Below are 25,099 nucleotides of genomic sequence, written 5' to 3' on the forward strand. Positions count from 1 at the left end.
CCCTCTGCTTCTTGCTCATCAACTGACTTTGAGGAAGCCTCCGTGTCTCAGCCAAGACGTAGCTTGCTAATACACATCTATACCAGTCATGATGGCTTCTTTGCACAGAGAATGCAAGTGCCTTCTCCGAAGAGCTGGTCACCAGAAACAGCATGCCGTGTGAGGCGGTCACTTCGGTGACTCAGCTGACCCCCAGGTTCATTTTTCTCCTGGAGCTGCCTCTGGGCGGTCTCTCCCGGGACCGGCGCCCGAGATGCAGGTCACGAGGGCCCCTTGTGGACCGACCCTGGGACTGTGGGGCCTCATCCTGGAACAAGCACCTCATTGGCAGCTGTCAGCTCCCAGGGTCCCTGCGCCTCAGTTTCCCCATCTGCACAAGGGGCTTCCTCAGGCACAGTTTCCCACAATCCCTGGTCGTGGTAACGTCAGACGCGGTGACCAGGCATGCTGGGAGCAGTGCCCGCGTTAGTGTTCCCCGGAGCGGACGGAGAACAGACAGAAGGACAGACAGAGGACAGAGAGGGAATCCCCACCGCTGACCCAGAGCCAGGTTTCCCTGACCTCCCCGGAGTGTCCGGATTGGGGCGGGGGAAGGTACCCTGAGCGGAGAGAGGCTGCGAGTTCTCACCGGGACCTGTCTGGAGCAAAGGTTGATGGTGGTCTGAGGGGCTCTGGGGACAGGGTCCAGCCAGGCAGAGTCCGCTGGAGCTGGGGGCTGGCCCAGCTCTGCCCATGTGGACTCAGGACTGAGGATCTGGCAGAACCCACAAGCATTCAGGAATCACTGCACCCCAGGGACCCCACTGCAGCCAGAGGGAGGCCTGGGGCTGGAACCTCAGCGACAGGGCCCCTGCAGGGGGTGGGGACCCCCCTGTACCCAGAGAGTCCCCAAGGGGCCCGTGCAGTGAACACCCCTCCTCCCTCGACTGGGTTTCCTAGGAAACGGGCCAAGTGCCTCCTGCCGCGACCATCCCCTCCCCCACCTCCATCTGCAGCGAGCCTTGCTTTCTTGGGGGTGGGCCACAGCTCAGCCCAAGACCCCCGCTGCCCCACTGCAGGCTGGCGCTCAGGGCCTGGGATGCGGGGGGCTGAGGACATGAGGAATGTGGCTCCTGGGGTCTCAGAATGTCCACAGCGGAACTGTTTGAATGTGGTCACAGAGGGTTCCAGCATTGGGGGGGGGGGGTGGCTCCCGCAGCCCCTCTGAGCCAGGCCCTCTGCTCTCAGCCCAGCCCGCCCTGCACCCACTTCATAGATGGATGGGCTCCAGGCGACGCCCCAGGGCTGGCAGGGAGCCTGGGGCGGCCGAGTCTGCAGGCGGGGCACACGGGGCCCCCAGCGCAGTCCTCCGGCTCCCCACTCTCCATCCACCCTCACCCTGCGTCTGCTTCGGAGGAGTTCCTGGGGTCCCCTAATGAGGAGGTTTTGTTTCTTATAATTTCACGTGTCTGTCTTTGACTGCGCGGGGTCCTTGTGGCTGCCCAGGCCTTCCCCTAGCTGCGGATGGCGGGGCTTCTCCTTGTGGACCACGGGCGTCCCACCAGGTGAAGGATCTTCCCGACCAGGGGTCACAGCCGTGTCTCTTGCGCTGCCGGGCAGGTTCGTTTCCACTGTGCCGCCAGGGAAGCCCAAGGAGGCCAGTCTGTAATGGGAGCCAGAGGTGGGAAGCCAGCTTTCTCCCCCGAGGAGCCCGGTCAGCGCCCGGCCCTCGCCCCTAGTCCACACCACGAGTCCAGTTTGGAAAAGACACTTTCGGAGTATTTCAGCGAAACTGTGACTCTGAGTGCGCCCTCCGAACGTAGATTCCGGGCCCAACGACCTGACCCTCGAGAGGGGACGGGCACCGTGAGAACCGGAGCTGGCGTCCTGTCTTCTGGCCGCTGCCCTTGGAACAAAACCCTTCCAGACACCACCCCACACACACCCGCAAGGCAAACCTGCAGAGACGGGCCTCCCAGGAGTGATGCTGGGAGTGGAGGGGGGCACTTAGGGGGAGACAGGACTCCCGGGACAGTGATGCTGGGAGAGGGGAGACAGGCCCCCCAGGAGTGATGATGGGGGAGGGGGAGACAGGACCCCCAGGACAGTGATGCTGGGGGAGAGGGAACAGGACCTCCCAGGAGTGATGATGGGGGAGGGGGGACAGGCCCCCCCAGGAGTGATGATGGGGGAGGGGGAACAGGCCTCCAGGACAGTGATGCTGGGGGAGGGGGGACAGGACCTCCCAGGAGTGATGATGGGGGAGGGGGAGACAGGACCCCGGGACAGTGATGCTGGGGGAGAGGGGACAGGCCCCCCCGAACAGTGATGCTGGGGGAGGGGGGACAGGCCCCCCAGGAGTGATGATGGGGGAGAGGGGACAGGACCTCCCAGGAGTGATGATGGGGGAGGGGGGACAGGACCTCCCAGGAGTGATGATGGGGGAGGGGGGACAGGACCTCCCAGGAGTGATGATGGGGGAGGGGGGACAGGCCCCCCCAGGAGTGATGCTGGGGGAGGGGGGACAGGACCCCCCAGGAGTGATGATGGGGGAGGGAGGATAGGCATCCGGGACAGTGATGCTGGGGACAGTGATGTTGGGGGAGGAGAGACAGGACCCCGGGACAGTGATGCTGGGGGAAGGGGGGACAGGACCCCCGGGACAGTGATGATGGGGGAAGGGGAGACAGGACCCTGGGACAGTGATGATGGGGGAGGGGGGACAGGACCCTGGGACAGTGACGGTAGGGGAAGGGAGACCATCCTCCCGGGAGTGATGCTGGGGGTGCAGGGGGCGGTCAGGGGGAGATAGGACCCTGGGACAGTGATGCTGGGGTCCTCACACTGCACCATCAACCCTGACCACCTGTTTCCTTGGCCTGGCTGCAGGGTGTGAAGCCCTGTCTGCCCGGCTACACCCACTTTGAGCCCCGGGAACCGGGCCCCCAGCACCCCCACCGGGAGGAGTCCGGGGTGGCCAGTGTCCCCACGTCACAGATGAGCAGTGAGACCCAGGGCCCTGGGAGTGCAGGGTCTGTCCAGGGCTGCCCACTGGGCAAGCCTGGCAGGAAGGGCGGGGGCAGACCCCACAGGAGGCCCTGGGGGTGGGGGAGGTGCTCGCCGGGGCCATAGCTTAGGGCGGGGGCTTCGGGATCCCACCTGCAGAGGCCTCGCCAGCTTGGAGGCAGGGGCTGGAAGGTGGGGCGTGGGGCAGGCAGGCCAGCCGTGGCCACTCCTGAGTGCCAGCTGCCTTGGTCCTGCGGGCCCTGCACTGGGGTGTGATGCCAGGCTGGCCGCTCTGCTGGGCGCCTGTCCCCCCAGGCCGAGCGGTGCCCTCGGCCACCTCTGTCATCACAGAGGGATAATGACACCGCCATCACCAGCAGGGGCGGGGAGCCGGGGGGAGAAATAACCAACAGACCCAAGTTCCCCAAATCAGCTTATTGCCACAAAGGGAGTAAAATTCAGGGGCCAGAGCTGACCTTCTGTTTGCATTTTCCTTGGAAACGGGGAAGAAGTGCAGCTGCCCCCGCCCCCACCCCAGGTGCAGCCGCAAATGACACTGGGATCTGGAATCGAGCTAAGGGGTCACTATGGTGTCGGCCCGAGACCATGAGTCTGCAGGCCGGCTGGCACAGGGGCACATGGCCGGGGTGCCCAGTTAAAGCAGAGAGACCGAGAGGGGAGGCATGCTGTGTTTCAAGAGCAGCAGACTTGCACTTCCGAGCATGGGAATTTCAAAACAAAACAAAAGATGTGAAGGTAAAGGAGAAAAAAGAAACGCAGGTGAAAGGTGAGGAGCGCGAGGAACCCGGCCCGCCGGTCACCCGCTCCGCACACGCTGTCCCCTCCTGGCCCGGTCTCCGTGCCAGGACACCTCCCCAAACACACAGGCCTCTTCTCGGCCTGGGAAGCCTGGCCCCCCAGGACTCCGGCCAGCGAGCGTCTCCAGCACCACCCTGGACCCTGCTGGCCCTCCACGCACACGGGGAGCTCGCCCTCAAGGGCCGCCAGCCCTCCCTTCAGATGTCCGGAGCCCCCCACCCACCACAGCCCGCCTCCGCCTCGGAGCCTCGCATGGGCCTCCTCCCGGCCAGGCACGCACCCCCAGCCCTCTGGGCCGGGGGGCCTGTGTGGCTCAGGCCTGGACAGTGCCACACGGGACGTAGGGGTCTCCGGGGGTGGATGACGGGCCCCGATGTCTCATCTTTACTGTGAGCGTCTGAGCCACACCAGACGCGCCGACTGGAGACCCCTGGAGCCGACTGCAGTCCAGACGCCCGTTTGCTGGGCTTATGCTCGCCGACCTGCAGCCTGACTTCACTAGCACGGTCAGAAGCTGTTTGGGGGGTGCAGGGTGAGCCCCCAGGGGAGGACCCCCAGCAGAGGTCTCCCCGCGCTCTCCTGTTTTCAGAGGACTTCCCGTAAAACCGCCGGGACCCAGGGTCTCCTGTTTTTCTTTTCTTTCTCCTTCCCTCGTCTTTGGATCAACCTTCCTGAGCTCGAGTTCCTGGTCACAGATTAAGGCAGAAAGCTGCATTTCACAGGGTCCGGAGGGCTTCTGGAGCCCCTGTCCCACACGCCCCCACCCCTGCCCTAGGGCAGCTCGGGCCCTTGTCACGAGAGCTGGTCTCCGGCAGGAACCGTGCCTGCGCCCCTGGCTTCCAGCCCCAGAGTCCCGCCTGGAGTCCAGAGACAGGCTGGCCGAGGGGACAGGGCGGCGGCGTGGCTGGAAGACCAGCTGGCAGCGTCTGGCACTTGGTGCGTCTGTGGTTATTCCCTAGAGTCGCTCACTTTACACGAGATTGTCAAATGCATCGGCCGGCGGTTTGCGTCTCCCTGTGATCTAACACAGCTGTGTGTCTGTAACACCTTTTCTGTTCTTTTTTTTTATGATTACTGGAGCACTTTTCTCATCAGTCTTGCTGGGTTTGTCTAGTTTATCAATTTTTTTCCAAGAATCGTTTTTCATCTTCCCAGCCCAAATCTACTGGTGTTTTATTCTGTTTCATTAATTTCTGGTCCTTTACTTCATCAGTTTCTTCTGTCTGCATTCTTTGAATTTATTCTGATGTTCATTTCCAGCTCATTGAGGTAGACGCTCATTTTCCTTATCTTTTCAATTTTCCTCTTTTCTCATGACCACACTGAACACCATTCATTTTCCTCTAAGTACACAGTCCTGGGTGGTATCCTGTGGGTTTTTATATGCAGTGTCTTTATTACTGTTTCGTTCTAAATAGTTGGTACTTGTTTTGATTTATTGTTTAATTCACATTATTTAGATTTGTTTGTGAATTTCCAAGCAGATGGATTTGAGGAGGTTATCCTCCTGTTAATTTCCAGCTTTATTTGCCTCGTGTTTGGAAAATGTGTTTGGCATGATCTTTTTAACTTTAAAAAAACTGGTTTTAAAAAGCAAAGTCGATAGAGATTTATATTCTTCCTATAAGAGAGTCAGTTCATTCAGAAGTTTTTTGAATCAAACATCAAGAAAGGTGTCCCTTTGTAATTACCGTCTTTCTCCCCAACTTCATTTTCCTACTGAAAACTAATCTCTCTTAGTAGTCTGGGGCCTATTTTCCAGGCCTGTTTTTAAATTTTACATATATATTTATATATTCATCCCTAGAGTTTAAAAAAAATTACTTTTAATTTAAAGCAGTCTTGGAAAACTCTCAGCTAACTTTTAGTTTCTTTAAGTCACTTTGGCTTCCAAGTAAATGCTATTTTGTTTTAAAATAAATAGGTGCTTTTATTCCCAACAGGATATAAATTCTGATATATTATACTCCCATTATTCATTTTTGTATTGGTTTTCATTCATTTATATGACCACACTGGGTCTTATTTGTGGCCCTCGGGATTTTCACTCTTTGCTGAGGCATGCAGAATCTTTATGTGGGCCCTGTGGGATCTCAGGGCTTCCCAGGTGGAGCTAGTGGTAAAGAACCCAGCTGCCAATGCAGGAAACATCAGAGATGTGGGTTCGATCCCTGGGTCGGGAAGACCCCCTAGAGGAGGGCATGGTGACCCACTCCAGTGCTCTTGCCTGGGGAGTCCCCTGCACAGAGGAGCCTGGCAGGCTGCAGTCGGTGGGGTCACGCAGAGTCGGACACGACCAAGTGGCGGAGCACACACACGCCTTTCGTTGGGGCAGGTGGGATCTTTGATTTGCCGCTCGTGGGACCTGGCTCCCTGACCAGGGATGGAATCTGCGCCCCCTGCTGCGAGAGCGCAGGGTCCTCGCCACTGGACCACCAGGGAAGTCCTTCCTTGTTCATTCTCAAGAAATATTTCATCTTCGTTTTGGTTTACATTTTAACTGAAAAGTTGTTTATAAAAGAAAGTCTTAAAAAGTTTCCAGTTTATAGTTTAAGAGCATGGAGGTAGATGGAAAACTTTCTTCTACTTTCTAAGAGAACTAGGCAAGGATGTAAAGACAATGTAAATTTGTAAATCTGTAAATCCATAACACACGTTCAAAAAAATCTCCAAAGACCGAAGTAAACTGTGAGTAGATCGTCGCCCGGATACTCAGAGGGAGGGAACTGACCCCACCCCAGCGCTCCCAGGAGCTGCGGTCAGGTTCTCAGGGTCGGTGGAGAAGGGCTTGCTGGTGACCACCTCTCTGCTTGTACTGGTCCTCGGGCTTCCTCGGGGGCCTTGTCCACCCACCCCCACGCCAAGGTCATTCCCTCCATTTCCTGCTGCTCTGGCCCAGGACGGGCGGCGCTGGGTAGAAACACTCCCAAGTAGAAGTCTGCGTGTTGGGGGAGCTGTGAAACAGAACTCCCAACCTGCAAAGCAACAGCCCACCACATGGGCTACCTGTTGAGATAAAGCAAATATATATATATAAAGGGATATGATAAACAGAAAACAGAAAATAATTGGGAGCAATAGATCCTAACGTAACTGGGATCACACGTAGTATAAATGGGGTAGTGGCTCCAAACAGAAGACAGAGAGTCTTAGAGGAATTAAAAAAAAAACAACCCAGTAAGATGGAATCTAGGAGCACGTGTGCATGAGTGTTGAGTTGTGTCTGACTCCTCGCACCCCCGTGGACTGTGGCCTGCCAGGCTTCTCTGTCCATGGGATTTTTCAGGCAAGAGCACTGGAGAGGGTTTTGCCATCTGAGCGAAATGCGTCTCCTGCATCTCCTTGGCAGGCAGGCTCGTCACACGCTGAGCCATCGGGGGAGCCTGGATTCTACCAGAAACACACTTAAAGAGACGGAAATAAAGGGATGAAAAAAGAAACAGGCAAACAAGGAAAGCGAGACAGTCAGCCTGGATTTTCAGCCTCAGAAGAGAGAAACAGGGGACCCAAGGCAAACGCTTTCTAAGGCATAAAAGAGGACATTTTTTTTTGTTAAAAAAACAATAAAGGGACTTCTTGGCAGTCCAGTGGTTAAGACTCCACCTCCTAATGCGGGAGGCACAGGGTTGAGCCCTTGTCAGGGACCTAAGATCCGGCATGCTGCCTGCAGTGCTGCCAAAAATTTAAAAATAAAGAACAGTGAATTGAGGATATATAATACTACTAATAAGCATATGTTCACCTAAAGGAAATTAGCCCTGAATACTCACTGGAAGGACTGATGCTGATGCTGAAGCTCCAGTACTTTGGCCACCTGATGCGAAGAGCTGACTCATTGGAAAGACCCTGATGCTGGCAGGGACTGGGGGCAGACAGAGGAGAGGACGGCAGAGGCTGAGCTGGTTGACCAGCATCACTGACTCAATGGACGTGAGTCTGAGCAAACTCCAGGAGACAGTGAAGGACAGGGAAGCCTGGTGTGCTGCAGTCCATGGGGTCCCAAAGAATCGGACATGATTATTGACTAAGCAACAAGAGCACATAACAACAGAAAAAGCTATGGAGAAATATGGATAACTCCAAGACTTCATTTGAAGATGTAACACATCTCTCACAAACATGAACAGGTCAGCCAGGCAAGCAGCGAGAGCTGATAGATGCAGGAAGCGTTCCGCCCAACAAAGGGAAAATGCGTGGCTTTTGAGCACATATGGAACATTCACAAAATCAACCGTGTATTAAAACACCAACGAAGTCTCTCTAAAGTAAAAAAAAAACAATATCATATGAGCCAGCCTCTAACCAAACTGTAATAAAATAAAATCAGGAACAAAAGACCAACTTCTAAAAATTCCCATATCTCTGAAAAGAGGAGAAAAATTGCAAATAAATAAAATATAGACCAAGAAGAGATAATAAGTACAGACGTGAAAAATATTTCCAAGTAAATGGATATTGTGAACAGCTATATGTCTAACAAATTCAAAAAGTTGGACAAAACAGATAAATTCCTGGCAAAGCATAAAATGTCAGCGTCAAAGCAAGAAGAAATAGAAGACGTAATTAGATTAATAACCATTAAAGAAGTTCAGTTCAGTCGCTCAGTCGTGTCCGACTCTTTGCGACCCTATGAATCGCAGCATGCCAGGCCTCCCTGTCCATCACCAACTCCCGGAGTCCACTCAAACTCATGTCCATCGAGTCGGTGATGCCATCCAGCCATCTCATCCTCTGTCGTCCCCTTCTCCTCCTGCCCCCAATCCCTCCCAGAATCAGGGTCTTTTCCAATGAGTCAACTCTTCGCATGAGGTGGCCAAAGTATTGGAGTTTCAGCCTCAGCATCAGTCCTTCCAATGAACACCCAGGACTGATCTCCTTTAGGATGGACTGGTTAGATCTGATTAAAAAACTTAAAATATACCAAATACACACTTTGCCAAAACATCAGACCAAATGCATTTTACAAGTGAGCTCCACCAGACTTTTCCATCATTGGAAAAGACCCTGATGCTGGGAAAGATTGAGGGCAGGAGGAGAAAGGGGCAATAGAGGATGAGATGGGTGTTTGGCATTACTAACTCAACGGAAAGGAGTTTGAGCAAACTCTGGAAGATAGTGAGAGACAGGGAATCCTGACACGCTGCAGTCCATGGGGTCGCAAAGAGTCGGACACGACCGAAGAACTGAGCAATCACACATGCAATGGCAAGCAAAATCCCAGCAGAATTTTTCTGAAGCACGTGACAGGCATCCCTCATCCTCATGTAGAAGGTACAAGAACAGCCCCCAAATTAACAATAATGGTGCTGGCAACAGCAGCAGGAATGAAACAGCACAGACATTTCTGAGACAGTTTGGTGAAGAAACGGGCATCTTGAACACAGTAAAATTGGCAATCCACTTGACAGCATGTACTGTGATAAATTTCAGGGAGATCAAAATTCTGAACCTAAAGAATCTATAAAAGCACAAGGAAAAATACAGCACAAACTTTTGAACTTGGAGGTTGGGGAGTGTCTTTCTAGGTAAAACCAAAGCCCAGGGTGCCATAAAGGAGCCCTTCTGAGCACGTATAGCAGAAAGGTCTATACTGGAAATGACACCATCAACAGATTTCAAACACGATTGTCAGCCCAGGAGACGATATTCAGAGCGTTTACTGCAGGAAAAGCGCTACTGCCCACAAAGATAAAGTGCCCCTAACACAATCAGCGAAACATAAATAACCCAGTACAAACAGTGGCGAAGAAAGTAAGCAAGAAATTCACCCAGAGAGACAAACTCCCATAAACCAGTGAAAGAAGCTCAGTCTCACTAGTCAGGAGACACAAATTAAGCAAAATGTATAACCAGATTTTATCCATTAGATTCGTAAATATTTTAAGAGTTAATGGCCTCTGGAATTGGAAAGGCTCCTGTTCACCCTGGAAAGTATTGATCGTATTTTGTTCAAAATTGATAATAATTATTTTTGCTATTGTTCACATGTATTACATTTAAGATTTATGATGTGGACCATTTTTTACAATCCTTACTGATTATGTTGCAATACTGCTTCTGTTTTATGCTTTGGTTTGTTGACAGCCACGCATGGGGCATCTTTCCTCCCTGACCAGGGACTAGACCCCCGCCTTCTGCACTGGAAGGCGAAGCCTGAACCCCGGGACCGTCAGGGAAGTCGTATAACTGGTTTTTGGCCGTGCTGTGTCTTTGTTGCTGCGGGCTTCTTCTAGGTGTGGTGAGCAGGGGCTTCTCCTGTCTCAGGGCGTGGGCCCGGGGCTCACACGCTTCCCTGGCTGTGATGCGGAGGCTCACTTGCTCCGTGACACGTGGTGTCTTCCTGAACCAGGGGCAGAACCCCCGTCTCCTGCTTTCCAGGTGGACGCTAAGCCCCCGACAGTTAATTGTTAAACAGTAACACGACTACTTGTTTTGCTCATTTCATATAGAAAACTCAGGTCCCTTCCTGCCAGGAAGGGACACCCCCAGAGCAGTCTGTCCCTGCCAGTTTTCTGAGCTTGCCGCCCTGGACCCGTCCTACAGCTCTGCGCAGACGCGGCTGCATGGGCTCTGAGTGTGTGTGTGTTCACTGCCCCGCCGTGGGGCTGAGCCTTGACCCACCACGGCTCGAAGCAGAGTCTCGGTTCCCAGCCAGAGGCCGAGCTCCACGGCAGCAGGGCGCTGGATCGCAGCCACCAGACCGTCAGGCCAGCGACCAGGACGAGGCCCTGGCCCATCAGCGGCGCAGACCTGAGTTTCCACATAGAGACAGAAAGTAGTGGAGCAAGTGCAGCGTGTATTAGGAGGACAGGTCCTTCTGGACAGACGGACGGGGCCTCTCAGACAGTCAGGCCCTCGTGATGGCCTGAGTCACGGGTATGGGCTCATCTTCCAGGCCTCCTCAGCCAGGCATCTGCTCTGCCTGGCTCTGAGTCCGTGTTTGGTTCATCTCAGGGTCCTCCCACGCATGTGGGCATCTCTCCATCAGATGGGTCCTGGCAGAGAGGCTGTGGGTGGTGGACAGCAGATCTTGTCTCACTGGTGAGGTTGGACGGCTGGAGCCTCCCCCAGCCGCGGGTCAGGGCTCAGTCCCGAGTGCACCCCTGCCCCCCGCCCTGGTGTGGGGCCAGGACACAGGTGAAGGGCCCCGCACGTGGTCAGTTTCCCCTCGTAGCGGCCGGCCCGTTTCCCCAGTGTCAGAGCAGAAGGCAGAGGAGAAGGGAGGGCCGCTGTTCCCGTCGGTCTCATCTCGGGAACAGGAACTCTATGATCAAGGGACATGCTCGGAAAATGGAAATATTTGGCCAAGCTTTCAGAGATTTAATTAAAATTAATATTATGCCTTATGGAAGCAGAAAGCTCAGCACTGCACATGTGGAAGAATCCATTTAACCAATTAGCTGAGTCAAACAAGACGGTCCAGCCTTCAACAAGGCCCCTACACTCCCTCTTGGGCCAGAGCCGAGACTGACGCCATGGGCGTCAGACACGTGGCCCAGCCGGACGGGTGATGGATGACATGGCGAGCTGGAGTTTCAGGAGAGACTCGGGAGCAGAGGATGGGCTTGCCACGCCTGCCCGGGTCCACCTCAGCATGACTGCCTGGGAGTGTGGTTGGAAGATCATGGACGAAACTGCTGGCTGGCGTTTTGAGGGGGCTCTGACGAGCTCCGTTCCCCTACGTCTCACTGCGGAAAGAACTCATCGAGAGGCAGTCATAGATAAGAAGTGATGTATTAGAAAGGACGCGTCTGAGCTTCTCAAGTGGGCAGACAAGAGGGTGACACACCCCAAGAACTTAATGGGCTACCGTTGTATAATCAAAGGAAAAGTGGGGAGGGGGAAGACCACCTTCCTCCTCATTCTTGAGTAGAAGCCATGCTTCCACCGCCAGCCCCTCCTCCAGGTTGGGTGGGGGTTTTTGTCCTGACGTGGTCAAGCCAGGATGGTAACAAATCATTCCAAGTCTCTGTACGGCGAACACCCTTCTGTCCTAGGGGTCGTTAACTTACGGAGCTTACTGGACAGGCTGTGGGTCTCTGGCCACCGATGTTCTGTTGTTTGGGGGGCACGTCTCCTGCTTATGCTGCATGGTTTTGCTTCTAAGCAGGTCCGCTCGGTTTTTGTAGTCAAACCTGCTTTCCTGAGTCAGCATTAACTTACAAGGATGTCCCATATTTTTTCTGCTTACAGTCTCCTTGTGGGATTAATTATTTAATCACCTGCAGTGTCCCTTTACTCTGTTCCTATCAGACTTGCTTCCACATTCACCAGCTGTGTGACTTTGGGCAGGTTACTTAACCTCTCTGGGCTAGAAGTGTCACTTCACACAGCTGTGGAGAACGCTGGCGCAAACAGGCGTAGAGTGGCCACAGCAAAGTGGTCTGCCAGAAGCTGAATCCAGTGGTTTCCTTATTAGAATTTTCCACCTGAATCTGTTCACAGTGTTTTGAAAGTTTTCTGTTCCCCATTTCCCACCAGACAAAATGGCAAGAATCCCACAGTTTGGTGATTCTGTCTGTGGGCAAAGCTGTGGGGGAACAAGCATGCTGACACGTCGCTGGTGGGGGTGTAGACTGACACCACCCTAATGAAAGGAAGCTGGCAGAATCCAGCAAAATTACAAGTTCCATCAGGGACCAGTAATCCACTTTGAGGAGCTCACCCTGTGGTCGTCCTTGAGACACGAGACATCGACTTCCGCTGTTTGTGCTGTTTGTAATGGGAAGGACGGGGAAACCCACCTCCCCACCAATGGGGGGTGGTCAGGGCTGTCAGACAGATACAGGAGTCCACTTAAATCTGAATTTCAGATCGTGTAAGTACACATTCGGGCAGTGTGTGCTGTGATCTCATTTGCTGCCTGTGACGCCCCTCGGCAGGTTAAATCAGCATTTGTCAACCAGGCCACTGCGCGCCCCGGACAGGATAACGCCTCGGAGGGTCTTTCAGGAGCCCAGACTGATCCTAGCGGTTCTCTGCCTGAGTTCTCAGTCTGAGTTCCCCAGGAAGGCACTTAGGACCCTGTGACCTGGTGGCTGGCATCTGCTAAGCCCAATGCCATCACTTCTTTGGAGGCTCTTGTGATTCAGAAGGCATGATCCTAGCTTGCACAGGCCTAAATAAAGGGAAAGAGAGAAACTGGCTCCTGTACCAGAAGAGCCTTGGGCTTCAGGCACAGCTGGATCCAGGAACACTGCCAGGAATCCGCCTCTTGCTGCTCAGAGCTACGCCTGGCTCTGCGCTGGCCTTAGTCCCCGGCGGGCAGCCTCAGGCCTCAGCGCCGCCAGCCCCGCGGGGCCCTCCGGTCATGCAGCCTCAGGCCTCAGCGCCGCCAGCCCCGCGGGGCCCTCCGGTCGTGCACACCTCAACTGAGTGGTTCTGCTGCAGCTGCGTGCCCACCTCCCAGCCGGTCAGTTCCGCTGGGACACGCTGACCTCGACTGGGCTTCCCTGGCGGCCCAGATGGTGAAGAATCTGCCCGCAACGCAGGAGACGTGGGTTCGATCCCTGGATCGGGAAGATCCCCTGGAGAAAGGAATGGCAACCCACTCCAGTATTCTTGCCTGGCAGGCTACAGTCCATGGGGTGGCAAAGAGTCAGACACGACGGAGCAACTAAGCACACTGGCTGGGACTGAGTCGTGTGCCCACACCTAGGATCGGCGTGGGCAGAGTCAGCCCCGGGGAAGCGCACAGACCGAGGAGGGAGGAGAAGGTTTCTGAGAGGGGAGCTGGGGCGGGAGCAGGTGCTGAGGGGACGCCCTCCCTCCTCCTGGCCAGGCTCGGCCCGGCGCCTGCCTTCTGCAGGAAGCTCCGCTGATCACCTCCCTGCCTCCCGCCCCAGCGGCAACTGTGACAGTTACTGACACTGAGGACGCCCCTGGCCGGGTGCACCCCAAGTGCTTTCAGGGTTTCCTCTCATTTAATCAATCAACACCCCAGGAAGCAGACACTGTAATCCCTCATTCAGGGCTGAGGGCCAGGCCTTGACTAGACGTGCGAGGACAGCCGGGCTGCCAGGCTGCGTTCCAGCGCTCCGGGCCTGGGTGCTGCAGTCCTCTCTTAGATCGTTGGGGGGGTGGGGGTGACGGGGAAGTGGTGCAGAAAGGGAGCTGCCTCCCGTGCTTCCTGGGGTGAGCTCCAAATGCCTCCTCCTGTCGTGGAATGCCTAAGACCACAGTCCCGCGGTCAAGCAGATGTGGGCCCCATTTCGGGGCTCTTACCCTCTGGGCCACTGAGCCAGGCTTACAAGACTCCCTCGTCTCTGAAGTGGGATAACCTAGGACCGAAGCAAAGATGGAAGGAAGCAGTGCTTCAGCACTGAGCACAAAGCCTGGCACGAGCATAGCTTTAGAAATGTGAGCCGTGGTGATGCTGGGGATGTGGTGCAAACAGTCTGCTCCCCTGCTACCTCAGAAAAAAAGAGGGCTCCTCTCACCCCACAGAACTCACAGCCAGAGGAGGGGCTGGTCGAGGGGCCCATGCCCCTTCCGTTCTGTTTAACCCCCTGCCACCTTCTCTGGAGTCGAGGCTTCAATGTACCTGTCTCCTCGAAGAACACGGTGCCCCAAGAGCGAGAGAAGCTGGTCCAGCACTGTGGTTGCCATGGAAACCATTGAATGTAAATTTCATTTTCTGCCTTGCCCAGCTAAGCTATCGATTCAGCAAGAGGGAAAGAAATTGGGAGCAGTTTCCTTCCCCAAGTGAAGCAGAAGGAAGTGTGGTCAGGTGTAGCGAAACCTCTCAGAGGAGAGAATGGAGTGGGGTCAGCTGTGCTCGCCTCCCAAGGGGCAAAGGGAGGGCTCCCTGGAGGGTCTCTGCTCCCTCGAACCTGCTGGCACAGGTAAGCCACACTCCGGTGGTCAGATCCCAGCTCTAGACCACCAGCTGTGTGAGCTGGAGCAAGGGGCTGAGCCTCTCTGATTCTTCATGTGTTAAAAAAAAAAGTTAAGAAAAGCTGCAACCTGGTAAGGCTAGTCCTGGGAACATGATCACCCCTTCCTGCACAACCTCCTCCAGCTCGCTCTTCTCCTTTCCAGCCTGAAGTCCCCTCCGTTGTCGTCACCTGTGACATTCAGCACCCACAAGAAGAACGCTGTCCCCAGAAGCTGCCGTGCGAAGTCTGAGGTCCCATGAAAGGAATTAAGCGGGAGACTTTGAGGAGAAGGGACACGGGACAGGTAAGCTTTCTCAGGGCAATCCGAAGTGGCAATCTGGTCCTTGAATGCGGGCAAATGGTCTGTAGTGTGTCCAGCGTGGACACAAGCAGCGTGTGAGCCCGCTGCGGGGCACTAGGCTGGCTCTGCCCTGTGCCCCCCGCCCCAGCACTGGCACCTGCACCCCCGCACCTCTCTTAGAGGCCGACCCCTCCCCTGCCGGCTGCAGGACGGGGAGCAGGATGCAGTCTCTTCAAGTCCCGGGGCTGCAGACACTGCCCCCGGGTGATGGGGCTGCCTTGGCCGCGCCACTTGCCAAGATGCCCTGTCACGCGCAGTGCGGGCATCGTGAACACACTAATTGGGAAGGGAGACGAGCAGAGAGCTTTAACGAGCTACCTTGTCGTAGCTCTAACAGGCTGACGTTATTTACAGAGATTCTGCTAATGAGGTGCCTGTCAGAGGGGAGCCCATGAGGGGGAGGGGGACGCCGGCCAGCCAACGGCAGAGGGATGAGGACGGAGCCCATCCATGCCCAGCTCTCTGGGCCACAGGATCCAGCTCCTCATCCAGGAATTGCAGGGTGCCAGTGAGGTCATGCCAGGAGCCCAGGCCAGACCAGGCGCTTGCCTGGCCAACCCCTCAGGGACGGCAGGTCCACCCAGCCCCACCCGATGTGGCCAGAGGCGCCTGTGTCCAAGAGGAGAAGCATCAGAGAGGAGGCTGCTCCCTGCCCACTGCGCTGTGTGCCCCTGGACACTCAAGAGCCGTTAGGAGCGGCGCCCCCCAGCCCAGGTCACACACCCATTCTCCGGGTTGGGCCTGGATGAGCCAGGGTCCCCCAGCCACCCCTCAGGGCCTCCTCCCCCCGGCCCACGGCCAGTGGCTGGGAGGTCTCGGCTCTGCCGCTGGCGGAGGGGGGCTCGCTCTGGGTCACCTGCACCCCCGCAGTCCACCCACCTCTGGCCGGGGGCTGCACTGCCAGCTGTGTCGCTGGGCTCAGCCTGTCAGAGGGATGATCAGTCTGCAGCAGAGGATCAGCTTGTAGCCCAGATAAGGGCTCTGAGCCTCGGTCTTGGTTTTCCCACCTGCGAAATGGGATGAGTGAAATGGGCCTTTCTGGAAGACGGCGGGATCCTGCGAGAGGTCATGACAGCGCCTTGTCAACTGGCTGTGAGGCTGACACCAGGCTCCCGGTGCCAGGGCACCTCGCTGGCTGTGCTGCCATCCCCCTGGGCCTGGGTCTCCCCCTCCCCACTCTCACCACCAAGACTGGCATCTTTAATTACAACGTCTGTGAGTCTCTTGAGGAGCCGTGTGGGTCCTCCTGACAGCCACCTATTCGAAATGAAAGGCTCGCGGAACTTTGTGAAGACTCAAGTCTTGCTTGGGAGTGGGGGGATGCATTAATTGCTAAGTGTTGCTATTCGCTCTGATGTGGTCACAAAGAGAATCTTGACGTGTACATTCAAGAGACCAGCGTGAGGCTGGCATCAGAGCCAGGAGCTCGTCTCGGAGCAGCTCCTCTCTCCACACAGGCAGCCCGGGAGGGGGGGCGTCCCAGAGAGGTTTTGACTTGCTGCAGGACGCCACACCCGGGCGGCAGATCAAGGCGGCTGCCCGTGGTCATGCGGCCTCCACGCAGCAGCTGGTTGATCCAGAGAGCACAGCCCTGCATTCCTTCCACGCATCAGCACTCGGGCCATCTGGGGTGCTGTCTGCCCTGCAGGACCACAGCTCTGGCAAGTGCCGCCTGCCAGGGGGCCTTGTCCTGAACAAGGGGCCTGCGGAGACCCTCCTCTGAGGCTGGAGATCAGCCCCTCTGTTACCAGGACGTGGGCACAGCCCCACTGAGCCACCATCTGCAGCAGCCGGGCTGAGACGCAGGTGCCAACTGCCGACCACAAAGACTGTGCCCAGGGCCAGAGCCCAGTGGGCAGACGGGGCGGCCCTTGGGGGCCTGGCCCTAGGCTGCCGGATGTGCCCCCAGCCTCTTGGGAGGAAAGCCACTGCGAGTGGACGGAGCGCCATATCTGAGCTCAGCTGTCAGCTCAAAGCCCGGCGAGACCCTGCCCTTGCCCGACACCCCAGTGACCTACTGACCCTCTTTGTTTCTGACCCTGTATCTGCCAACACGAGCACCAGGCTGGACTGTGCGGGCCGGGTTGCGGCCTCACGAGTGGACGTGTGGTGAGGGCAGCCCAGGGCTGCCCGCTGCGCAGAAAGGCAGCCGGACCTTGGCCGACAAGCACACACGGCTCCAGGCCGGCACCTCCATGGACAGCCTGTGGGAAGGGCTCCTGGGCAGGGAGACCCTCTGGGAGCCAGGCTCCAGGCCAGGGCGCTTCCGACAACCTGTCTCCCCTCTGTTTGCAGAAGGCTCAGACCTGCACCCTCCCCGCTTCTCTCTCACGGGCGGTCCTGGTAATAAGCCCCTTGCAATTCCAGCTCCATCATCTTAGCATCGGGTCCCCCGGGGCCCCAGCAGACAGAGTGTCAACCTTTCCCCAGCTGCAGGCAGGCCTCTGGGGTGTGGCACCCTGCAGGGCCAGTGGGGAGCGGCTCCAGTGTGTCTCAGGCCCCTCCCGCCGCCCCGCGTCGTGCAGAGGACCCAGGCTGGGTCCCACTGGCATGCCCGCCCTGGCTCCTTTGGGTCCCGGGCCTCCATCTCGCTCACTCACGGAGCAGGCAAGCTGACACCCACCGAGCAGCGGAGATGGCCCCCGCTTTCAAAAGACAGGACCCAGGAGTGTGGGATTCGAGGTCCGTTTCACTGGACTCTAGATGGTCGGAGGTGAAAAAGCCTCACGCTTGGACGGTTCAGGCGGAGGGCTGGGGTCAAAAGGCCCTTGGGCAGGGGTGTGGAGGCCGCAGCGGAGGCCGTCTTACAGCCAAGCAGAGGGCGCCCCGCCTGCCCCCGCCCCCAGCCCCTCACCCTGTCCCAGGCGATTCCAGGACCCGGTGGGAGGAGAGGGACGCCCAGGAAGGCCCGAAGACCGCCCAGGTAGCCAGAGGGCGACTGGGGGGCTGTGATGCCCGTGATGGGGCTTGTGGGGGTTGACGCCCTCCTGCCCCACCCCACCCCTACCCCCGCCACTGCTAAAGAGCCCTCAGGGCAACCGGAGACACACAGGGAGTACCCCCAGGGACCCCTGGTGCCAGCGCTATTTGAGGCAGAGACCCCGACAGGACGACAGACAGGAGGCCGGCAGAGCAGGACGGAGGGGGAGGGGAGGGCAGACAGCTGGGGAGGCAGGGTCGGAGGACCAAAGACCCGCCGGAGAGGCGACGCGCAGGGAGCCCAGGGGGAACAGTGGGCAGCCGGGCCGGCGGGCTGGGCGAGCGTGCGCCCCCTGGGCCCCGCTCACCTGGCCCCGCTCACCTGGCCCCGCTCACCTGGGCCCCGCTCACCTGGCTGCGCCCACCTGGGCCGGCTCACGCGGCCGCGGTCGCCGCGCCTGGCGGCTGTCCCGCGGCGGAGCGCGTTCCGGCGGGCAGGGGCGCCCCCTGCCGCCCCCGGAGGGTCGCGCTGCAGAGCGCGCTCAGCCCCGCCCGAGGGCGGCCCGCCGCAGCCTAGACCGGCCGCTGCCAACGGGACAGTGAGGACTAGAGACTTCAGCGGGGCGGCTGCCGCTCCCGGACCCAGGCCAAGCCCCCGGCTCGTGGTGAAGACGCGGGGGCCGCCCGAGGCCGCTCCGCCTCCGTGGGGCCAAGCGCAGACGCCCGGAGGAGCCAGCCGGACAGCCGGACAGCCGGACAGCCGGACGCCGGACAGCCGGACAGCCGGACGCCGGACGCCAGACAGCCGGACAGCCGGACGCCGGACAGCCGGACGCCGGACAGCCGGACAGCCGGACGCCGGACAGCCGGACAGCCGGACAGCCGGACGCCGGACAGCCGGAAGGACCAGAGGCCCCCAGCTCCCGGCCTGCAGCCCCTCCCGGAGGAGCCATGCCCAGCTTTGCCACGTGTTCAGAGTTTTCTAAAGAAGCCAGAAAATTAGATTTCTACGGGAACGCCCCACAATTCAGCAGCGTTCTAAACAACCTCGGGGAGAGGGTTTGGCCCAGCTTGGAGTGAACTAAAGCGCCCTCCTCGTATTTCAGCCAGCGCCCTCTGGCCCCTCCGTGGGTATTGCCCTTAAGATTTTTCATGGCTTAAAACGTTTGTTGAGAACGGACCTCTGTGCCCCTGTTATCACCAGAAACCTCATGCCCTGTAGGGTGAGAGCCAGGCAATGGCAGAGTTCACACCAGACCAGACACGGAAAGACTGTCCTTGCTCCGCGTCGCAGCCGCCCCCCCAGAACTGCTGACCCGGGGTGGGGGGGGCGGGCCTGGAGTGGCTCTCCAGGGCCCGAGGCGTGGCCTGTCCATGCTGCCCACTCTCAGCTCCACCAGGGTGGGGGAACCGTGGGCGGGACCTCCCTGAGATGCAAGGGCAGAGGCTTCAGGGCCTGGCAGACAGTGGGGACAGTGGGGACCGTGTCTGGATGCGGCCTCCGGCAGGGACTCGGTCCTCTTACGGCGTCCTTAGGGGTCCGCTGTGCGGCATGGGAGCGGGGGGCCCCTCCTGACAGCCGTGGAGGAGAAGCAGGGGTCCGCGGGGGACACAGAGGCAGGGGATGGGAGAGGGCGCCAGGAGGGAGGAGGGTCTGGGGTCCTGTGCCCCACAGACCCCGCCACTCGGATCAGGATGGATCTCCGCCTGCCCGGTGGCCCCACGTCCACTGTGCACGCCCGACCCCCGCCCAGCCTGCTGACCATCTCCCCTGCGGAGCAGCCTGGGAGGAGAGAGCAGGTGGCCAGGGTGCCAGTGTGAAACGGGGCATCCTGCTCGGGGAGCCCAGGCAGAAACCTGGGAGGTGACCTGACTTGGTAAGGGGAGGCGGGCCTCGGAGCAGCCACTCCGAGGAATATGAGGCCACCTATAAAAAATTTAATTAACTCTCCACCAATAAGCTTAGAGAGATTGCTATACGGTATTGTTGAGTGAGAAAAGCAATTTGAAGATAAGTAGGTATAATACGATCCATTTTCATAAAACAATGACCGAACCGCACTGAGTGTATACCTATAGCTGCGTCTGTCTGCGTAGGACTTTGTTAACACAAAGGGAAGCTTGGAAGGATACGTGCTGGGTTGTTAACCTGGGTTTTCTTCCCAGAAGTCTATTGTGGGGGAAGAGGGACTAGGGAAAAAAGGACGTGGAAAATAAAGACCGTCTTTTGAAAGATGTATGGCCACAGCCATGCGCGTCCCAGCATCACCCGTCACCGTGGCTGGCTTGGGGGAGTGGGTTTAGGCAGTTCCTGCCTGTCGTCCTGCATGGCTGCTCCTGTCTGGATGACCCTCTGTAACTGCCGATCACACACACACAGCCTACTCTCCACAGCCCCCCTCTGAGAGCTCCGATTGTCCTGAGAGAGAAGGACACCCCCAGTGTGGCTCCCTGCCACCCCCGAAGCCTCGGCCCTGCCCACAGCGCGTGGCCTGTGTCCCCAGCCTCCGAGTCCCCTCAGCCCTGAGCCTTGCACCAGTCAGACGTTTTCCAGTCATAGGTCTAAGCACTTGGCGTTTATTAAAAGCATGTAATCCTCACAACAACCCTATAAAACTGTATAATGTTAATAAATTCAGTTATATTTTGTAGGTGGGAAAATAGACACACAGAAAGGGACTGTAATTTGCCTTTTAAAGTTGCACCACTAGCTGGAGGCGCGAATGGTCCCCGAGCCAGCACTCTCGAACCTCCCTGCACTGACCCCTACTCTGGGCAGTCTTAGTCTTCCCTTGGCTAAATCCTGATGACCGCTAGATCTCGGGTGAGATCTCACCTCCTCCAGGAAGCCCTCTCTGACCCCCAAGCCTGGGTAGGCCAGTCATTCCTCCACTGTAGCTGGTCTCGTCCTGCTCTGGGGCCACAGAAGGTCCCCTGGGGCCCGTGACTCCCAACAGGCAGGGGCCTTCGTTGACTTCTGAAGACGGGTCCTGAGTGCTCAGCACAGGGAAGGCCTGCATGAGGGTCTGAGTCGGTATCTAGTGGATGGAGTGATGGACGTTAGCACCTGAGCCAGGCTGGGTATTGGTGGCCCACGTGTGGGGTGGGAGGGAGGGCCCGGGCAGGCCATTCAGCACCGTGGATAGCTCCTCGGTGCGGCTGCACTGGGCTGGGGTCTCTGCCTCTGGGTCTCTGATCTCAGGGAGGCCCTGAGATCCAGCCTGGGCAGGACTGTCCAGGCACAGAGGGTCAGCTGGCTTGCCTGAGCACACAGATCAAGCCCAGGGCACGGGGGAGTCTGAGGCTGGAATAAGGCCTCCCCCACAGGCAGAGCAGCGCCTCCACCCCAGGGTCCCAGCCTGTCACACCCCGTCTCATGCTTACTCCCTAACCATGCGAAGTTTTATAAAACTAGTTGGAGAGCCTGTTGGAACCAGCACCAAATCTGTGTGTTTTCTCGAATTATTGAACTAGAAAGAAATGAAAACATCAAAATACTCTTTGTATCAGGCTTGAATGGAGCGGCTGCCTCGCTCAGCCCAGGCCTCTCCTGACGGGAATGATGAAGTGGTGGGGAGACAGCGGATTGAAAGGAAGGCGGCTCAGCGGGGAGGCTCAGATTGCCTTCCAGGACCACAGGCGAGCTGGGAACCAGGAGAGGAAACGGCGAGATTGACAGGTGAGGGGAGGGGAGAGGGAGGGCGGGGGCCGGGGTGGGAGGCACAGAGCAGCGCTGTCCTCTGCCCGCCGTGGGGCACCCCGCCCCCACACCAGCGGAGGGGGCAGGCCGGCCAGAGCCCTCGGCCCGCGGTGGGGTGAGGACGCCAGGAGCCACGGCCCCAGGACGGGGCGGGGGGTGTGAGGGAGGAGGTGGCCAGGCTCAGAGGACACCAGAGGGAGCCCTCAGCCCTCAAGGGTCCCTGACTGCAGGGCTGGCCGGGGTCCCAGCCCTGGGACAGACCCGGCCTCAGACGGGCCGACAGGTTCGGTCACCCCCGGGTCAGGAGCGCCCCTCGGGGACGGAACCCCACGGTGCCACGGGCTGGGCGGCCACCCCGGCAGTCACCCCCCACCCTCCTCTCGCCTCTCCGGTCGCCTCTGCGGATGCACCCCCGAACCCCCGCCCCGTCCCCAGCCCTGGCCTGAACCTGCCTCCAGCTGATCCCTACAGGGACCCGGGACCTGACCCCCGTGCCCTGGGACCCACTCTCTGCCGGGTGTTGTAGACGCCCCTCCGGGCTCTAGCGCGGTTTGTCCTGAGAGCCGCCCCGTGTCACAGGTGGGGAACGGAGGCAGGGGGCGGGCACAGAGACTGCAAGTGGCCAGACCCCCTGCTCCCAACACCCTCCTGCCCCTGGTGATGTGTGAGTGCGTGACCCTGAGTGTCCGGGGGGCCCATCCCCCTGGAGGGAGGGGTTGGGAAGGGCGTCCCCTCTCCTGCACGGAGCCCTCTAAGGCCGCGGAAAGGAGGGCACTGGGGGTCCCCAAACTCTGACAGCACCACCAGAACGCACGGCAGCCTCGCACGAGAGCGGATTCCTCGGTCGTAATGACTAGAGGAGCTGCTGGCTCCTGACTGGAGCGTAATTACCGGGAGACCTCCGCGGAGTAATCCACCAGATAATTACACGGTGGCGGTGGGGGTGCATCCTGCTCTAGAGGTAGAGAGGCAGCGTTTAATTTCGAGGGGCATACCTAATCCTGTAATTACTCAGTACAGTCCCAGGCTCGCGCCCACCTGCCTCCCTGGGGCCGGCTTGACCTGCAGAACCACAGCCAGTAAGATCTCTTCCCAGTGTGGAATCAGGGGTGCGGGGCGCCCTTGGGGTGACGCCAGAGTGATGCTGGGGCCTCCTCGAGCGGCCGCGGTGGGGTTACCCTTGGAGTCACGAGCGCAGCAAGCAGCAGGCTGGGTGGGAAGGAGCGCCTTCCTCCGTGTGCGAGAGGGAAGCCTCCAGGGCCCTGGGGTCCAGAGTTCCCAGCGCGCTTACACGGCGGGGGCGTCTCGGCCCCTGAGACCCGCTTTCTTTGTTCCCTGGGGGGCGGGCGCTGAGCCACGGGCACACACGTCTTATCACAAGTAGAGCTACTAACAGACACCCCCAGGCAAAGGCCTGGAGAGCAAAGCCCACAGCTCATCTCGCCGGGTCAGGCGGCTGCTCGGCTTGAGCGGGGACTCGCCCACAGAGCAGGTGACGCTGCCGGGGCCTGCCACGCATGTCTCCTCCCCCGCAGGCCAGCCCGGCCTGTCCCCGGGGCAGCTGGGCCGGGCAGGAGCCGCGGTGGATGGTACAGGCCCCCTGAGACCTGGACGGGGAGCCAGAGCTCCATCACCTGTGTGACGTCCACTGGCCCCAGGGCTGGTCCAGCGGCCCGGGGCTGCCCCACGTGCCGGGAGCAGGGTGCTGGGGGGTGAGCCTCGGATCCTTGTCTGTAACCCTTCCAGTGCAGCCTCTGGGGTGGAGTTAGGGGCAAGGCTAGTGTCTGCGCCCCTACCCAGCCTGCCTCGGGCTACCGCTGTGTGACCGGAGCAGGTCCCCCCACAAAGGCCCAGGTGTCTGCCCTGAAAAGTCGGGTGCTGCCCTCCCCCGGGCAGCGCATGGACGCCCAGAGAAAGTGGCCCCGGCCCTGGCCGCTGCCTGCTGCCTTTTCCTAGTTTATTCGTTTGTTTTGGCTGCACCCGTTTTCTCTGGTTGAGGAGAGCGGGGCTGCTCCCTGCTTGCCGCGCTTGGTCTCTCATGGCGGTGGCCCCGCTTGTTGTAGCGCTCGGGCTCTGGACTGGACACAGGCTCCACAGTCGCTCTGAGGCCGGTGGGATCTTCCCGGACGGGGATCAAACCCGTGTCCCCCGCACTGGCAGGCAGAGCCTTGACCTCTGGACCACCAGGGGAGTCCTGTTGCGGTCTTCTTAAATCCCAGCCCCAGCTGCCTGGAGAATTTGTTTAGTTCTACTTTCCTTTTTACAGGATACAGGAAAAATACTTTCATTTCCCAAATATGGCACTATTCTGTAATATGGAAATGCTTTGTTAAGCCAGGTATTTCCTCATGGAGATTCTGGTACATTCTATGCTCCGCATCCCACCTGCCCTAACTCCCTCCCCCAGCGTCCATCTCCCCCTCCCCCTCCCCCTCCCCAGCCTCCATCTCCCCCTCCCCCTCCCCCATCCCTAGCCTCCATCTCCCCCTCCCCCAGCCTCCATCTCCCCCTCCCCCTCCCCCATCCCCAGGCTCCATCTCCCCGTCCCCCAGCCTCTGTCTCCCCCTGTCCCCCTCCCCCACTCCCAGGCTCTGTCTCCCTCCAGCCCCCTCCCCCTCCCCCAGCCTCCATCTCCCCCTGGTCCCCCTCCTCGGGGGCCTGCGGGGCTCAGACCCCCCAGCCTGCTCTGGCTTCCAGCCTGGGCCCCCCGCCCGCCCGCTGCAGGCAGGCCTGGCCGCTTCCCCCCGGGCCACAGCCTCACATCAAACCCGTGCTCATTAAGAGGCTCCGTGTGTGCCAGGGTGACATCTTTATTCGTGCGCCCGGAGACTTCAAAGCCTCCAGGAGATCTCCTCAGTGGATTAGACATGAAAAATGTCGGAGATGAGACGAGCGAGGAAGCAGACGGCCGCTCCGGGCGTTAATTAGGCAGGGGGTGGGGGCTCCAGCCGAGGTGAGGGGCACGGGGTGGCCTTCTCAGGGCCAAGGAGTCCAGCCTGCCGCTGGTTCGCCGCGGCTGCGATCCCAGGGCACCAAGAGATCAGAACCCGCCCGCCTGCCGGCCAGGCCCTTCCAGGTGGGCGAAGCTGGGCCCTCCAGGGAGGCCACTCTACAGCCAGGGTCCCCCGCTGCCTGCAAACGAGGACTGATTCCCGGCCACGCGGGTCTGTGAGCCCGTGGTGGGGAGGAGGACGGGGGCCCGGGCCACCCCAGGAGCTCCAGGTGGCCGAGGGGGCTCGAGGCTGCGGGCCTGGGGGGAGGCAGGCTGTCCTCTGCTGATGGGTCCCTGCAGGGTCCCCCCTGGAGATGAAGCAGGACGGGGAGTGGGGGGGTCTTCAGCGGGGCAGTGGGGTCACTCTTAGGGCTTCCAGGATGTGTGGTGGCCCCGGGGAGGAGCCAGGCGCAGTCAGGAGCCAGGGGCTGCTGTCCTGGAGGGAA

The 25,099-nt window shown here is 58.8% G+C and overlaps 1 long non-coding RNA gene across 1 annotated transcript; it reads left to right on the plus strand.

Annotated features, from left to right (window-relative positions):
* The first annotated feature begins 3,390 nt into the window (after positions 1 to 3,390).
* LOC110129701 (uncharacterized) lies at positions 3,391 to 21,634 on the plus strand. The gene is made up of 3 exons (XR_002311584.2): positions 3,391 to 3,772; positions 14,845 to 14,985; positions 21,472 to 21,634. It is a non-coding gene; the product is annotated as an uncharacterized lncRNA (long non-coding RNA).
* The last annotated feature ends 3,465 nt before the right edge of the window (positions 21,635 to 25,099 follow it).

Source organism: Odocoileus virginianus, unplaced genomic scaffold (genome assembly GCF_023699985.2).
Source record: "Odocoileus virginianus isolate 20LAN1187 ecotype Illinois unplaced genomic scaffold, Ovbor_1.2 Unplaced_Contig_3, whole genome shotgun sequence".
In the NCBI taxonomy this organism is placed as follows: Eukaryota; Metazoa; Chordata; class Mammalia; order Artiodactyla; family Cervidae; genus Odocoileus; species Odocoileus virginianus.